This window comes from Manihot esculenta, chromosome 5 (assembly GCF_001659605.2).
Source record: "Manihot esculenta cultivar AM560-2 chromosome 5, M.esculenta_v8, whole genome shotgun sequence".
Classification (NCBI taxonomy): Eukaryota; Viridiplantae; Streptophyta; class Magnoliopsida; order Malpighiales; family Euphorbiaceae; genus Manihot; species Manihot esculenta.
This window is the reverse complement of record NC_035165.2, coordinates 20,809,393-20,815,631: the sequence shown is the minus strand read 5'-3', so window position 1 is coordinate 20,815,631 and position 6,239 is coordinate 20,809,393.

Below are 6,239 nucleotides of genomic sequence, written 5' to 3'. Positions count from 1 at the left end.
GAATATGAGATTATTTTTAATTTTTATTATGATATTTTATTAAAAAAATAAAAATATTTAAATTATAAAAAAATAATCGCTAAAATAAATTATCAATCATTTAACGATCATTTAAAATATTAATAATAAAATTATTAATCATTTATTATAAAATTTTATAATTATATTTTCACTTGATAGTGTTTCTATTTTTAGTTTTATTATTATTATTATTATTATTATTATTATTATTATTATTATTATTATTATTATTATTATTATTATTAAGGTTCATTTAGCATAGGAATAACGTGTTGTTCATAAAAGGAGTTTAAGCACTTCTTCCTAGGTATGATTCACAATGACATAGTATCCGAGTCTCTCACTAATATTGGATATTTCATAAATGTCATGCTCCAGTGTAAACGGACCCTAAGAAGAGTGTGTTGAATCCACAATGGTTTGAGATAAGTGCCCCTTATTAAATACTTCTCGCTACTTATCCAAATTTAACACTTGCTTCATTGTGTTATTATTTGAATGGGCAGAATTTTGTTGATTTTGAAGGACGCTGGTGGAGCTCAGAAGGTGGTTAGTAAAGCTGGTGTTTTTCTGGCCGACTATGAACAGGTCCATAACTATGAAAATTTGGACTTCCCCCATCCCCCATCGTGCCTGCCACATGTTTGATATATGGCCCCTGCCCTCCAGGCTTAAAAAAGATAAACACTAATGCTGGTTCACCGGTCTCTCCGGAAGTTTTTTGGGTGTTATTCTTCGGAAAGGCGTAGGTCAGATAATGGCATACGCTGCTAAGAAGCTGTGGTTAATGGGCTCCCGAGACTGCAACTTGCGCTTCATCTAATTAAGCTTCTCTAAGATAATTCTAGAAGTCTGATATTATTGATCTGTTACAGAGTGGAGACTGGAATCACTCTGATTTAGGGATGCTGCTACGAGATTGTTTTGTATTTGCTGGACAACTAGTCAGCTACTCTTGGTCCTTCATAAAGAGCACAGGCAATTCCTCGGCAAAACTTAGTCACGAAGGAGATGATCTTCAGATTTGGATTGAAGAGTTTCCTATCTCTGTTTCTGCTTTTGTTATTGCTGATGTTCTCTGAGTTTGGTTTTAATGAAATTGCATTTTTTTTTCTATAAAATTATATTCAAAATAAAAAATTAATAAATATAATTTATATGGCTAATCTGAAGTTAATTCTTCTGCGTGGACTTGAAAATTAAATAAATAAGAATTTTTTTAAAGAAAATTACCATTTTAACCTAAAATAACTTGCAAAGCCAGAATTAAATTATATTGACATTAATCAGATGCTGATAAATATATTTAAATAAAATTAAGCAATGGGCATGGGCATGGGCATTGGACTTGAACGTGCAATTGAAGCAGAAGGTGCAGAGAAACAACCATCTAATAGCTAAGAGACCGATTTTCTATGGGAAATTGACTTGCTCTTTAAAGAATTTGGACATTTATATACTTGTAGTGATGTTGAAGGTAATCCAATTCACACATAAAAATTGTCCCATTACCCCATTATTAAACTATTCTTATTTATGTTATCTCATCATACATGCAAATGGCTCCCAAACCAATACTTGTTGTTCTTCTTCTTTATATTATCAGGGTAGGAACTGCTATGTCCGGTAATGATCGCTGACGGAAACTTGAGGAGGAGCATGGGATGAGATTCGATTATTCATTCAATAGTGGTTTTGTAATTGGTTATATATTTTTTTTAGTTTCAGTAGTAACCATTTTTATATCGTATTGCTTTTCTTAGTCTGATTTCAAGAAGATAAATGAGAGAAAGACTCATTTATCTAAAACTTTGTTAATGGCAAGGTCTCAAAGACTATGCGGTCAAAAAATTAATAAACAGGTTTCTCTCTAATTTATATTATTTGTGCCTTTTCTTTTTCGAATTTGCCTTTAATGGGTTTTGCGAATCTGTTTGACTACTTCTTGTCGATTGCCTACACCTAAGGAAGCTCAATTCAAATATTTTATGGGCTTGAGGCCATTTGAACTTTAATAACAGAATGGTTGAATTTGATCTCGGCGGGAGAAGTGATAAAATTCTATCCTTTTAATTTTACTTGGATTTTGTTTAAATTATTATAAAAAAATTTATTGTTTGAGGCTTCGATTCTGAAAAATATATTAAATTTTTTTAAAATTTTTTTAAAAACATATATTAATTAGGACTTATATTGGTATGGCAGGTACGTATTTTATATTATTTAATTTTTTTAAAGGAATATTATTCGATTCTTATAGTATAAAAAAAAACTTATTACTTAATTTATTAATTTTATAAAAATATCTATTAATTAATCAATTTATATTGAATATATTTTAAATTTTTTTACAATATTTAACATAAAAATCAATATAGGAATTAATTGATAGATTTTTTTTAAAACTTAAAGACACGAATTTTTTTAAAACCAATAAATTAACTAAATATTTTTTCTATACCAATACTATTTTTTATATAATTATTTTCTAATGCCCATTCATTTATGAACCATTACCATATTAGGATCCAGAGACTTCAATCCCATACTCAACTTTTCACAATTCTAAAGATTGTGAATAAATCAACCAAATTTTCTAAATTTTTTTTAGACTTGATTTATTGCACAATATAAGATTAGTTTAAATAAATACAACCCATAAATATTAGAAAATTTTATATAAATTCGATTTATCATGAATTTAAAATATTTTCTATGCAAGAGTTATACATATTTATGTTTTGAGTTAATAATAACCAAATTAGTAAGTTTTTTTTTTCAAATTAAATATGGCAGAAAATTATAATATCGTGAAATTTTTATGTAAAATAAAGTTATCATGTATCAAAGATAATATATATATATAAGATTCCTATGTTTGTATTTTAATTAAATCATATAGAAGTTTTTTTTAATGGTATTCTTGACATTCTCACTGCAAGAATTTTAAAAATTACCAATGGAAATTTCCGTTAATAAACATTTATATTTCATTAGTGAACAATTTCACTAACGGATCTGTGACGGATTCATTCCGTTGGAAAAAACCTCATTGGTAAATTATTTACTAACGGAATTTATATCCGTGAGTGTCACTAACGGATCACCAACGGAAATGTCCGTTGGTGACACTAACGGATTACTGACGGAATGCAATTCTGTTGGTAATACTAATGGAATTTGAGTTAGTAATCCGTTAGTGAATAAAAAATTGGCGTTGTTTTCCTTTGTGACGGACATGGATTCGTTAGTAACACCAACGGAAATTCCGTTGGTAATTCGTTGGTGTAATACCCGGCTAGACTCCGGTATCGGAATTCCTACCGTCCGGTGGAATCTCGGATGTCGGAGACTTCTAGAAGGGTAGAATCATGTTTTATAGAATGTTTTCATGTATTTTAATGTTTTAAAATATGTTATTAAATGAGTTTTTGCATGAAAATAGCATTGGAGGAAAACTCAGGTTCGGCCGCCGAAAGTCAAGTTCGGCCGCCGAACATGCATGCGTTTTGGAGGCACGTTAGGCCCCCGAAAGCATGAGTGAGGGAAGTCAAGGTTCGGCCGCCGAACCTCATGTTCGGCCGCCGAACATTGCATGGATGCGGAGGCACGTTCGGCCCCCGAACGTGGCCTGGCCAGCCACTATAAAAGGGTCCCCTTGGTCCGCACGGGCGAGCTTTTCTCTCCCGTTGTCGGCCAAGGTGAGTCTCCGCCGCTCCTCCCTCAATCTTGAGTGTTTTCCTTGGATCTTTCATGGTTTTAACAAGTTTATAACTTTTGTTTTGAAGATTTGTGAGTTTTGAGCAAGTTTTGAGCTTGGAGACCCAAGGAGCTAAATTTCTCCCAACTCCAAGTTAGATCGCCTCTACTCTCGATCTTCAAGAGGTAAGAGCCGATCTTAAGCTCAATGTATGATTTAAACAAGTTTTATGCAAGATTCATGGGGTAGAATGGCATGTTTAGGGATATATGCATGTTTGAGTAAATGTTAGGTTTTTGATGCTTGATGAACAATGTAGCTTGACTGTGTGTTTGTGGAGTGTTGTAGATGGGGTATATGCTTGTTTGAGGCCCCTAGGAACTTGTATGCATACCTTGGATGAGAAATATGCATGATTTGTAGGTTGGGAGGCGAAATGTGCAAAGTGAGCCAAGTTTCTGCCCTTTGGCAGAAACCAGGTTCGGCAGCCGAAGGTACTTTCGGCCGCCGAACATGGCTGGGGAGGCAGGCCTTTCGGCTGCCGAAGTTGCCCCCGAAAAGAGACTTTCGTCTCTGTCTGGCACTTTCGGCCGCCGAAGGTGCCGCCGAACCTAGCTGAGTTTCGTCTCTGTCCAGGACTTTCGGCCGCCGAAGGTGCCGCCGAAGGTGCCCTGTTCAGCCATTTCATGCATATTTCTGTGATGTTTTCATGATGTTTTAGGGGGTTTTTGGGGGATATATTAGAGTCATGTTTATATATGTTTGGTCCCTCATTGGAGTCCACCTGTGTAGGTTCGGACCCGAGGAACCAAGGACCCCAGCAGTGAGCCAGCTGCTGCAGAGTTGTCAGAGTCAGCCAGAGGTGAGTGGGACTATACTTAATCTTTTAAATTAAGAAAATAAAATGTTTTAGCATGTTCATGCATCATGAATACCATGTTATGTATTAGGGTGATTGCATTAGAATCACGAATATGTTGCATTGCATTTTTATTTGTTGTTGTTGATGGGGATGGACATTGCACGACTCACTAGCCCTTTTTACGAAGTCCTGTGGTGCCCTTAATAGGGCCGGGCAATACGAAGTCCTGTGGTGCCCATAATAGGGCCGGGCAATAGCTCCGATTTACGAAGTCCTGTGGTGCCCTTAATAGGGCCGGGCAATACGAAGTCCTGTGGTGCCCTTAATAGGGCCGGGCATGGAGCTTAGGGACTTTTGGGTCAGTCCATCCATGATGTGAAATGTTTGTGTAATGATGCATTCCATTACGGCATGTTTTAAATATTCTTTTTAGAGTTCTACTCACTGGGCATCTAGCTCACCCCCCTCCCCTAACCCACAGGCTTGCAGGTACGGGATAGATAGAGATGGCAAGAAGAGTCAAGTCTTATGCATGTAATAGTTAGATGTGGACATGACAAATTTGTAAAATGATGTATTATTGATAAGTCTTTTTATGTATTAATATTATTGAGGATAGAGTGGTGCTTGACCATAGTATGATGATAATCCCATTTGTATCTTTACATGATCTTTATGATATGATGTTTATGTAAACCAACTCACCTTATTTTGTATAGCCCTTGAGGCTTGATGAGATCCCACAGAGGGATTAATGTTTATGTATATGATGGATACAGTTTATGCACAGGTTGAGTTGGTGATTGATAGCTTTTATGAAAGAAAAGTTTTAATTTTTATGTATTATGTTGATCATGTATGGGATTTAACAGGTTTACAGGTACATGTTAGGCTTGCTACGGGTCCCGGCGGCCTTATGCCGATCTGGATCCTAGCGCCGGTAGCGGTCCGGATTTCCGGGGCGTTAAAGAGTGGTATCAGAGCCCTAGGTTCATATGGTCGGACCTAGAGTGTCGGGCTCATAGAGGTTATAGAAGGTCAAGCACAATAGGAAAGGTCATGTCCACTAGGATAGGATATAGAGTCCTGTCTTGCTATGATGATGTGAAATGCCATGATTTTATGCATGTGCATTGATAATATGTGATGCTATGTGATGTATGTGATGAGGGTTCATGTGTGCCCACATGAACCATATGACGCTAATGTTTGTGAGTTATGTGCTGTTTTTCAGAAACAGAATGAGAGGAACTCGTCGATCTGCACGATTGACAGGAGTCCCACCAGAGGATGAGGGCACAAGCGCCCGTCCTCCCACATTGCCTAGGGCAATGTCATGCAGGGTAAACAGAGAAAGAGTATCAAGGGACCCTAGAAGGTCTTTTGATACTAGCAGAAGGGGAACAGAAAGAGGAGGAAGTTCTTCAGATGTGAGGGAGGTTATGGAGGAAGATCAGAGAAGGGATGGAAATCTGGATGTTAGCATGTCAGAAGAAGGGACAGGGGAGTCACAAGGAGGCACTCAGGCCTCGGGGTATGGTTTTCCACCCTATTACCCACCCTATGCACAGAGTCCCGGGTATCCGATGGGAAGTACATCGGATTACTCCAGCTTTAACCCCTACCCTACTCACATGCCTTATCCACCTTTCTATC